This window comes from Xiphias gladius, chromosome 2 (assembly GCF_016859285.1).
Source record: "Xiphias gladius isolate SHS-SW01 ecotype Sanya breed wild chromosome 2, ASM1685928v1, whole genome shotgun sequence".
Lineage (NCBI taxonomy): Eukaryota > Metazoa > Chordata > Actinopteri > Istiophoriformes > Xiphiidae > Xiphias > Xiphias gladius.
In genome coordinates this window covers 19,316,218-19,328,354 of record NC_053401.1, presented here as the reverse complement: position 1 = coordinate 19,328,354, position 12,137 = coordinate 19,316,218, and the positions used below count along the sequence as shown (strand labels likewise).

Here is a 12,137-nt window from a genome sequence, read left to right as displayed (position 1 = left end):
AAAACACAGGAGTCATGATGACGGCAAGAGCACTCTCTTTCCACATCTGTGGGTATTTCTCTTTAGTTCTGGCAGACACATCAGGTTGGGTTGATCTGTAACAGAAGGGCCTGGTGGAGGAGCATCTGCTGATGTCAAGAGGAGAATATCAAAGATCAGGCTTGGGTCACGTGTCAGGCAGAGCTTAAGCACTTGATGTGATTGTTACAAGCTCAGTCCTCAAATTCTGGCCTTTAAAGCAATAGATCATAAACACGATTAGATATTTTTTATTGAAAAGAGCTTTATTGTCCTCTAAGAGGACTTTTATATCCACAGTACATGCCATGTCAACATACATACACAGAGAAGCCACTGACCCTCATATCCACAGATTAACACAAAGAGTTGTAGTTATTGTTGGTGCTGATGTCAGAAAAATATCAAAGGTAATGTGCTATTATAAATACCTGCTCATCTGCAATCCTTTGAGCTTGCAGATCCTCAACTCGACATATGCCATCTTGTCCGAGAACATCTGTCCCTTGGCCTGTCGCAGTCGAAAATCCCCATACTCTGCCTCCACTTCCTGCTGGTTGCCTTATCTCTCACACGACCTCCTCTGCTTCGTCCTGGACCCCACCTCCTCTGCTTCATCCTTGACCCCAGGCCTGTGCTCTTTGACCAGATGATGTCAACAATGCTTTCATCGTGGAAGCTCTAACATGCAAAACATACTCTGACTGTGTAGTATTGCTAACCTTGTTGATGTTTTTAGCTTTCCCTGATAGCTACCATTGCCACAGCCAGCTGTTGCAAGCTAACCAGCAATAAGTTACTGCATCAAACTTAATTTTCAATAAAATTTCCCAATACTATCATGCTAGTTCGACAGCTTTGAGTACTAACAATAGCTATGTTCGTTGTTTACGTTCATTTTAATAATGTTTCGTGTTTTCTTACATATGAATTAGACGTAAGGTAGTTGGATGCAGTTAGCGATCTTTTGTGTCCTCCAGCATTGCAGGGTGCATTCATGTGTTTTGGAGGGGAGGCTTTGGAGGGAGGCGTGAAGGGTCATCTTCAAACTGCTTGTTTTGTTTGACCAACAAGCAACAATGATGGAAAATAAACACTGCTGTACATCATAACTAGTAAATACACAAAATTAAAGACCAATTAGAAGTTACAAAATTCCGTTACAGACTGTCTGCATGTTTAAACCAGCCTCTGTTCCTACTAGAAAAACCTTTCATTAGAACAAATGTAAACCAGAAGGCAGAGAGAGATTTTGTTATACAAGACTCTCCTCTCCATCAGTCACCATCTGCTGATTCTAAATCTTACAGCCTTTCCCTGTTTTATACCCAGCGCTCCATTACCCAACTCCTTCTCTCTTATCCTCTCCTTCAGCCGTCATCTGCTGCTTCTTTCTCATATGTCTCAGCCACCCAGTGAGTCTCCACCTCAGGGAACACTTGACATTGGCAGGTATAAATCCCCAACCGAGCCCCCCAGCCCCTGGGTCTCTCACTACTGGGTTCAATCTAGATGCCACAGTATGGCTTCCCCCTCTGCCATCTTTTTCAGTACACCAGTGCTACTGTTATGTTTTTTTAAAAAAAAGGGCATGTATCATATATGTGTTTCAGTAAGACCTGTACTTTAATGGATGACACGCATTTGCACTGACTAAGACACTGACTGAGGCCACAAGCTTCAATCGTCCAAATGTGGAAAGATTCTTTCATGAAACTTGGACGCACAGCTTAGATGGAAATTATATTTAGAATGTGGATGAGATGGGCACCACAACCGTCCAGACTCCTGACCATGTAATTGTACACTTCGGTGTTAAGCAAGTTGCTGTGATGACATCAGGAGAGAGGGGTTCCCTGGTGTCAATAGCTTGTGCTGTGAATGCACTGGGAAATGTCATTCCTCCAGCCTTCATCTTTCCACATAAAAGATGCAAGGACCACCTCCTGTGCGATGGACCATTAGGTGAGTTGGGTGTGGTAATGGCTCTGGATGGATGCAGGGAGGAGGATATCCACATCTTCCGGAAAAACTTTGTCAAGCATACAAATGTCAGTCCTGAGAGGAAGCTGTTACTGGTGTTGGACAACTACAGTTCACATCTTTAAGTGAATTCATCACTGCAAAGAAAATGGCTAAAGCCCCTTGAATGTAGCATCTACGATCCATTTTTGAAGATAATAAACACAGCCAGTGACGCATTTATGAGAATCAATCCTGGAAAAACAATGACAATCTATGAAATCCCACCCTGGTAAGGACTGCAATCCCAAATGCTGCAACCCCCAGCAATATGCAAGCCGGTTTTAGATTTAGAGACATCTGGCCTTTAAATCCAAACATTTTCCAAGAGTGTGACTATTTGCCATCACAAGTCACAGATGGCCCTGAGTTATCTGCCTCTCTGGCCCCCTCCCTAACTGACCAGCCAGATAACTCAGCAACCCAGCCCTCAACCTTAGCTAACTAGGCAGCCCACGCCTCCACCTCAGCAAACCACGCAGTCCCACACTCCTTTCCAGTTTTTTTTTCTCAGACTTACTTGACCCATTGGGGGAAAAATCAACTCAAATCTAAGCTGCTCAACAGGGTTTCAGTCCATGTGTTCTCCATCCATTGCCCAAAGCAGCACCAAGGAAGACTCCTGGTGGGAAGAGGAAGGAGAGACAATCAGAAATACAGACAAACAGACCCGTGAAACAGGCAATTGAAAAGTAAGAAAAGAAGAGGAGCACTGGAAAAGTGTAAAAAAGAGAATAAACTTGCTGTCTGGAAAGGGGCAAAAGAAGAAAACAAAGCAAACAAGCAAAAGGCCCAAGCCTGATGATTCTGACACCTCTGATGATGAGAATTTCTGCATTGTGTGCATGGAACACTTTGCCAACTCATGGCCAAAAGAACGATGTCAGGTCTGGGCCCACAAGGCCAGCTATCTACATTTGCCACAACTGTAACAGTGATTAAACCCTGACACATGCAAATTCAGGAATACAGTCCATATAATTGTTTTTTTTGTGCCAAATTTAAAGATTAAGAAGAAATAGGTATTCCTTTACATTTCACATTATTCAGCATTGTTTATTCGTTATTCTGCAAAGTTCTGCATAAAATGTGGATCTTATTTCAGCAAATTACCTGTCATTGTTACATCTATCCCCTGCTAGTTGTTACCCCAGTAGTTGTGTAGGTTGTAACAACGGAACTCTTGGTATTTGACATTAACTCACATAATCTGTGATTACGTAGTAGACGTCCAAGTGAGTTTTTTTTGCATTAGACAAATATGGGTACCGTGTATCACAGCTTAGGTATAGTATAAGTATAATGTTGTCATAACTGATAGGAATGTTGGCCTGAGCTACTAAAATAAAGCCCAAGTTGTAATAAACCATAGTTTTTCTTTAAAACAGCACTAATAAAATCCTGCCGTCTGCTGGTTCCCTGTTGGAACATATCAAGCCTGTTGCAATCTTGGCGTTTGGTTTGACAGTAACTTAAGCTTTGAGCTGCACACCACAAAACTTGTGCAGTCTTGTTTTTATCATCTTTGAAAGATAAAATAGATCATATTTTGTAACTATTTCTAAGACACAGAGACCATTTAACATGCCTTCATCTCCTCACACCTTGACTATTGCAACAGCCTCTTCACCTCCCTCAACCAGAAACCTGCTCCAGACTGTACAGAACTCAGCCACCAGTGTTTTAACAAGATCTAAGAGAAGGGTCCACATCACACCTGTTGCTGCCTCCTTGCACTGGCTCCCAGTATGTTTTAGAATTGGTTTTAAGATCTTACAGTTGACTCGTGAAGCTCTTCATGGCCTCTCTCCATGCTATATATCTGACCTCTTTGTCATGTACGAGCCAGTACATAGCCAGAGATCCTCGGGCAGAGGTTTTTTATCTTTTCTTGAGACGTAGCTGAAAACTAGAGTTGACAGAGCATTCAGGGTCTGAGCCCTGAAGCTATGGAACAAGCTGCCTGAGGAAATTGGGTCAGCAGAATCAGTGATCTCTTTTAAAACTCTTCTCGAAATACACTTTTATCTGAGAGCTTTTTCTGATTTTACTTGATCTTTATTGACTGCTCTTTTGCTGCAGACACTGTAATTGGTTTTATGTGTTTTATTTGCTTATTACTCTATTAGAAAGTATTTTTATGATCCGCTTGTATTGAAGTCGTTGCTTTGTCTGACGCACTTTGTAACATGGGTTCAGAAAAGTGCTCTATAAATAAAGTGTATTATTATTATTATTATTATTATTATTATTATTACAATCAGTGCAAGTTGTTAATTTTGGCCACTTGGGGGCACATGGTGAACATGATAATGTGTTAGAAATTAGTTGCCTGTTTACACATCCAGCAAACATAGACATTCATTTGGAGTCGGGTCATTTGGACTCGGGTCAGTGTCCACCTGATGAATATAAGTCCAGTATTCACTTTACTCAAGAGAAAAATATCTGGCTCTTTAGCTGTTAATTATTCCACTTTTTTCACCAGCTAGTCTAAAAACTGTCTATCTACTGTTTTGGTTCAGTCTCAGCGCAACAGCAAAGTTGTGGGCCATAAAACCAAAATTATGAAGAAGGACCTGCCTACAGAGAAGATGGTGGACCACAATGGACACCATGATGGACACCCACAGAAATTTATGTTGTGACACTGGGGGAAGGTGGCTTTTGTTTGCAGACAGTGTGTTTGTAAGAGGGGGATGAAGAAGAAGAAAGCACCCAAGGTTTTTTTGTCCAGCACCAGAGGTGATGAATGCATGCCGGAGTGTCTACTTTCTTCACCTCTGGTGCTGAAAAAAAAAAACTGTCTGCTTTCTTCAAGGCTACAATTGGAGTGGTAATTGGAAACGGTAAAATGCCAAGTTCTACTTTTATCAAATGAAACCAGAATTTAAAACTGCCATGGTCTGTTGCTTTTTTCATTTTTTCTTTTTTAAATCAAACTATTAAATCCTCCCTTGTGATTATGTAGCACAACTTAGCTGAAGTTATTGGAGGTTTGTTATTTTGTGAATGTATCGATGTTGGAGCGTTTAAGAGCAGTTGGCATTGGTTCACCTTTTTAAAAGCGATACAATTAATGTAACCATGTAAGTGCAAAAGAGGTCGCACAAAAAGAGATGTCATGTCGGCTGTGTGGGCACAGAAAGCATCAGTTTGGTCAACAATTTACTGTGGTCGTTGATTTCAAGTGATTAAGCTTAACAATTAAAAAAGCAGAGTAATTAGCCAGAATGTTTTAGGAGTGATGTTTTAGTGTTGTTAAAGAAATTTATTTAAATAAAGTTTGGCAAAAAAAAAAAAAAAAAAAAATTCTACTTCTGCTATTGAAAGGGAATAAAAGAAAAAAAAAAATCCATCAACCTTCAGCTGTCAAAGTTAACTTCTGGTTAATGTCAGTAATCCGCCACTTTGTCTGCAGGCAGTTTCTCTTGAAATATGAGCTGAAGGCGCCTAAAGAAATTTTGAATTTGCAGCCATAGTTGTGGCCCTGTGATGCTCTATTTATGCAAAGTAGTGCTTTCAGCTAGTTGCTAAATTGCTCAAAATGACAATACTATGCTGATGTTAAGTAGCATTACAGCTGAGGCTAACGGGAATTTAATTAGTTTTGCAGTTATTTGGTACAAAAACCAAAGTATTGGACAAATCGAAATTTCAACCTGATGGTGGCACTTGAGGAAAAGTGGAAGACTGAGAACAACATGCATGTATAGAATGTAATGGCAATCAGGCGAATAGTTGTTGAGACATTTCATTCAGAATCACAAATGTTAACCTCACCGTGGCTATAGAGGGAAAGGAAGGGTTCACCAAAGTCATGAGGATTCATCCTCTGGGGACAATGAATGTCTGCACATACTGTCATAGCAATCTGTCAAATACTTGTTGCAATATTTCAGTTTGGACCAAAGTGGTGCATTGACCAACAGTTAGCTAACATGGCTAAAAATTTGAGTTTAACTTTGAAATGGCATGGAAAATAATAAAGAGAGGTACTCATATAAAGTATACCATGTGTTTGTACTATGATCTAAATATAGTGGAAAAACAGAGGGTGCTCTATACAGATGTTGCTGCAACAACCCCAGCCAGCAGCAGCGGCAGCATCTTTACTGTCTGGAGTTCTGTTATAAAAAATTAAGTTAGAAACAGCTGCTCCTGTGCGTGATAGTCAGACATGGAGCTTTACCTCCAGTGCTTCTCTTCTGTGTAGTAACTTTGATGCACAGTAAGTGATTCTGGCAGAAGTATCCTATAAAAGTAGTTTACCACATAAATACTTTAGTTTGAGCAGATGACAGTTCTGTTGTTGAGTGAAATTCTCCCTCTTATGTCTGGTGGCAGACACACTGTATATTTCTATTTAGGCAAATTTAATGATGCAACATGCAAACCAGCTGGCAGCAACACTCAAGACAACATCAGTTGTCTGCTTAACACGCACTCGGAGGAAAACAAACATGATCCACACGCACATGAGTGAGCACCCAGTACACACAGAGCACTGTACAGAGCACAGTATTTACAGAGAGAGAGATGTAATAGATCTTCCTGCTGCCTCTGCTACCTGATTTTGCTGCAGAGACACCACTGCTGGCATAAATTAATGATCCTGCCGAAAGTCAGTCCTCTCTAAAGACCTGAGAGAGGGTGAGGGAGACACAGGGAAAGAGGATAGAGAAGGAAAATGGGGGAGAGAGGGAGGAGGATGATGATGAGGAGACAAATTAAGGTATGGAGTGATGGAAAGATGGGATGAGTGAAGGGAACAGCAGGGTCACTAAAAGCGGAAAGGCTACATACGAGAGAAACATTTGAGACTGATACTTTTTTTGGTGAAGCTTCCATAAAAGTAAATATAATGGAAGAAACAGAGCATTACAAGTAGAGATGTTCCAAGTTCCTCCCAAACAAAAGTGAAAACGTAGTGTGTGAATGTAAAAAAAATAAAAATACTTGGGTGCACTGGTGACTGTGAGTTCAGACACTAAGCTCTGACGTAACAAATCTGTTATCTCTCCTCTCTTTCATAATAGCACATTTTTCTCATTTCTAGCCGATGCTGACTGTCGCATTCACCAGTTAAAGTGACAAACGTCACCAGTGGCAGATCAAACCAGCAGGCAGTAGTGACAGTGGAAATGACTAAAAATCCAGCCCTGGAAAATAACCTTACTCAACAGTGTTTTGTACATCTTTCTCCATTTATTCAGACAGGGATGGCAATAAATTTAAAAAAAAAGATTTGCTATGTTCTTTATTAATATTTCTATGAAGCCACCTTTTCTGATCATCATTCCCCACAAGCCCAAGATAATTTGATTGGATAAAAAAGATTTTCGGGTCATTATGGCTACTTTGTGTATCATCTGGGCAGTTTCCCCCAACAATAAGTTAAGTTATATTTCGAGACTTTGTTCATGGAGTATGGTGGGTGGATGTCTCTGATTAGGCCCCACGCAGGCCCTTAGGAGAGGCCTGGCCAGTTTTAAGTAGGACTCAACTTGCAAGCTAGAACAGCCCTCAGATCACTCCCACATATATCACGCATCTACCTCTAAAAGGCACTGTTAAATGTCCAATAAATGCCCACTGATAGTAAAAGAATCTGCTTTCAGTTAGCGTGAGTATAAATGGACCTAATTATTTCATGTGATACCTCTTTTCTCTCAAAAGACCACTTTTATTTGGATACATCGCTTTGCATGAGAACATCAGATAAGAAAGCAATCTGCTCGTACAAACAACTTTGCTAGCCTTGCTTCGGAGCAAATTAGCCCAGCTCATGCATATAAATGTACACTGTCAGCCTGAGATCCATTATAGTGTAGGGGGAGAACTGGCACAGGCAGAAGGAAGGCTTTTAAAATAGAATATGTCAACAAGGTTCCGTGTGTTCGTCTCACGGGAACACAATCCAGAGAATATGTGGAGGACTTGATTTCACCCTTGTTAGGTGTGGGACCAATTGTGTTCCCACAGCTGTTGTTCTAATTGACACTATATCAGATCACCCGAGCAAACAACAAAGATATTAACTTGGGTTTGAAGTTTTGAATATATTCCATTCTTGTTTTTGCTCACACAGGGAAGATGACACAGCATATTGTTAAAGAAAGTAGCTCACTGACAATAACAGCAACCCGGTGCAAAGCCAAACTGCGGACACCGAATTAAGCTGTGTTATAGTTTGAGTAGTTTTAAAATATATTTTAATGAGCTGAAGTGCTTGTGGGAAGCTCCCCCAGTGATAACATCTTCTGCAGTTTATCCTGACCTCTAACCTTCATAGAGCAAGAAGACTGTTTTTCTTTGAGGAATGTATCAAAGCAAATGAATGAAAGTGCTTCATTTTTCTGTTGTGTTAACAAATGCGTGCGGGGATCAGCATCCAGTAGGCATGATATTGTATGAGAAATTCCCCCTCTACTCGTTTTCTATGGGTGGCAAGTGAAATGCTTCTTTTAGTGTTGTTTGTGCAAATATGACTGTTGTGTTTTTGTAGTCCATGTTTTTTCATCCCAAATAGCCAGTTTACTAACTGTACAGATGTTACATGTAGCCTGCTAAAATGCATTTGGCTGAAAACTAGTGCTGGTCCATAATGAAAGACTGAATAGTGTATACTGGTACTTTTGCAGGTCCGATACAAATTGAGTTTACACTGGTACTTGATGCCTCCAATAAATAGCTGATACCAGCTCTTGGACATACTCACTGCCCTCTGCACGTCCTGCACATGCCGAAGAACAGAGCATATACTGAAGAATGCCAAAGAGACCGACTAGGAGGGTCGGGGCTCGCCAGATTCATTCATGTCCCACAGTCTGACAGTAGACTCAGTGCTTGTTAACCTCTGGACATTACTTCTGTTTCCAGTATCATCCTCTGGGGACAATGCAGCACTCCAGATCGGTGGAGTGCTGCGGTAATGGTTGTCCTGGAAGTCTAGTGATTCCACATACACTGTCCTGGTGCTGGAAGAACTCGCTAGCACATTCATTTTGTATAAACTCTCAGCGAGAAATATTTTGTTATTTTAAATAACAAATAAAAATTACAATTTCTGAGCTTTTTTGAAAGATTTACATCTTCAGTAGGATCCAATTGGCTTGGGACTGAGTGCCACAGACAGGGTAGGGAAGTAAGAAATGATTGAGAGATGAACTTACACATTGTTGGTTTTGGTCCTGCCATGGGATTTGCTGATTATGAGAAAAACAGTCTTATCTTTAACATTCTTTGAAAAACATATGGTAAGTAACAAGGGATTGAGTTTTTCATCTTTATCTCAGATTATTTATTTACTTGTTCAGTCATTCATTTATTTTTAAGTTCTGTTAATGTTTTTCTCGTCTTTCTTGTGCTGTTTCCGGAGGTAGTGGGCAGAGGAGGTTTTCTATTGTGCCTCCTGATTCAGCGGGCTATTCTCACAAGGCTAAAAAGTGTCAGTTCTAATAGAAAACACTCACTGTACATCCTTCCTTTGCAAGGCGAGATAGATTCTTCTCTCTTGACACATAATGCCCCAGAGTTTGCATTAATGCCCAAGGCCATGTGCAGGAAGTGTAGAGTTGAAATGCCCCTCCAGATCCTGGCACTCCACATTGAAATCGACAACGTGTCCTTTTTCTCCCCAACAACTTAGACACCTCTAAAATTCATAGAATTTGTGTTCGTTTTTTTGCAGTGACAAGGTTGCAGAGTCCTGGAGGAATGGAGGTAGAGATGATTTGTATATGATGATTATTTGAATAATTTAGCTTTATTTGAATAATTATCATCTTATATTTGTCTTTGCATTTCCAAAGTGGAAGGGTGAAGATGATCCAGTGAGGGCAGCTGTGCTCTTCGAAAGAGAACTGCTCCAAGATCAAGAAAAGTGTAACCTATTCACGTTGTCATGGAACTCTGTGAAAGTGTGGCAGACAGACATAAGGCTATTCCCTCTTTCTACAAGAAACCAAGTGAAAACTGGGCAAGCCTCCTCCTTTGCACGTTGGAAGGGAGACAGTTCTTTTTCTATTTACTGTTTGAATACTTTTGGTGTTCAGTTATGTGTAATTGATTTTCAGTTTTTGCAGTGCATATCCAATTATCCAAATACAAGAGATGCTGGGTCCGTGTGCATTCAGGCAGTTCGGTTTTTCATTTGAAACCAAAACCAAAAAACGATAAACTCAAAAATAGTAATTTTTCTATTTTTGTTCTCAGAATCCAAAAATGAAAAATTTTGGTATTTGCAAATTTCTTTTTCCATTTTTCTCTGTTGAATTGAAGAATGAAGAAAGGCAGACAGGTGACATGGAAAAAGTTAAATATTTCAAAATGAAAGCCAAGAGGATAGATAATGCTAATGTTACAGGATAGATTTTATCCAAAAAATGATACGTTATTTGTTATGTATAATATTTAGTTGTAAATTTATAGCCTAATTAATCAAATGCGGAAATAGCCTGTGTGGTCCTTCCCAAATAGTGTTGTCTAAAGTGACCAGCAGAAGCCTCTACGTGTAACCAAATCATTGTTTACCATTCCAAGTAGTAATAGGCTATCAAATAACTTCAGAGTCTACGACATGATCAAACTAAGTTCATTTTTTATAGCTACTGTTTGTTGTTAGTTGTAGCCTACACTACCACTGCAGTTCTGGAATTGATCAGTCCTAAGTTTTGACGTCGTCCATTGATTGTTATCATATTTGCAGTTTGGCGGCTTTTTAGGCTATTTATTTTATTAACAGCAAAATAACCATAACTACATATAATGTAGGTATTAGAGCCTTCAGTAGCCTCTACGTTAGCGTCTGCTGAAGGAGTTTTACAGTGCCTTATATTACATATTTTTTTTTATTTTTTATTTTTTTTTTTATTGGAAGTGACCAAGTGTCTGTAAAGAACAGATGTTTGAATAACAATACATTTCTTTATTTGTCTGAAACTATAAGGTCTTTGTTTTTTTGGTATATTCCTTGTTTATATATTCATACAATTAAATATTCTGGGGCAGTTGAAAGTTCAGTAAATATTATGATAAAAGCTTGTGCTGGCTGAAAACATTTTTTAAAATCACTGACAGGGAAGATTTGGTAAGATGAACCCTCAATTCAATTTACAGTACCCGGAGTACAGTCCTACCTTTGGTTGTGAACACTTTCACCCGGTGATGTCGGAATGAGAGTCCATTTGGAAGCCAGATTTAGGCTCCTTACTATGGATCTTGGAGACAACAGTGTCCAGTTCCTCATCTGTGACGGGTCAGACACACTAGTGAAAAAAAATGCACGAAGTATTTTGAAATTAAATATTTTGAAATGAAGAATGATGCTACCATCGTGACTACAGGCTCAAAAAAAAATTTGGTCCTACCCTCTCTGCCAGTTTAAAAAATGAACATTTCCAATTTCTCAACGGTAGGATTAAAGGAGTGTAGCATTAGATTGCATGCATATAAACACATGATGGGGACACAGTAGAGTCATAACAAAACAAAAGCCTGCCTTATACTATTAGCTGTAATCACATCTTCACTGTAAGAGCTGACCTCAGTTCCTGAGGCTCTGCCTGTCTCACCTGCTGTCTATTCTATTGGTACCTGGATGCTCATATTAAAATGAAATTTGGCACAAACAAATCGGCCATGCGTTTCTGGCAACTTTTGCATATGTTAATATTCACACCAAGCCAAGTTGTTACCAGTAGTGGGCTGCTTTGGCTTTGGATAGAAATGTTCTGGATATGTAGTAATACAGTAGTTTGTAGTTACTCTAAATACGTAGTTGCCATGTACAGGTTTATAGAAAGCATTAATTTTAAAAACGTTAGCACCACACATAATCCAGGGTTTCGCAGAATCCTCCAATAGCGAAACTGCGGTCTTGCAACATGACTTTTATGAGAAATTCTAAGTCACCCACGCACAGTCATGAAAACCACTATATAACTGGACTTTCAAGGTTTTCGCTCGACAGCATATGGACTGTGCACTGTATATCACAAGACAATGCATGTCCTACATTGCAGAAAAAAATCAAATGTGTTTTGTGCAGGCTTTACTGACTGACTGTCAATACAGTAACACAGATAAATGTGTAC

At 39.7% G+C, this 12,137-nt stretch overlaps 1 long non-coding RNA gene across 1 annotated transcript; it reads right to left on the bottom strand.

Moving 5' to 3' along the window:
* Positions 1-516: 516 nt before the first annotated feature.
* LOC120803480 lies at positions 517-11,278 on the bottom strand. The gene is made up of 3 exons (XR_005709345.1): positions 11,181-11,278; positions 2,561-2,662; positions 517-657 (listed from the first exon to the last, which is right to left on the bottom strand). It is a non-coding gene; the product is annotated as an uncharacterized LOC120803480 (long non-coding RNA).
* Between the last annotated feature and the right edge of the window lie 859 nt (positions 11,279-12,137).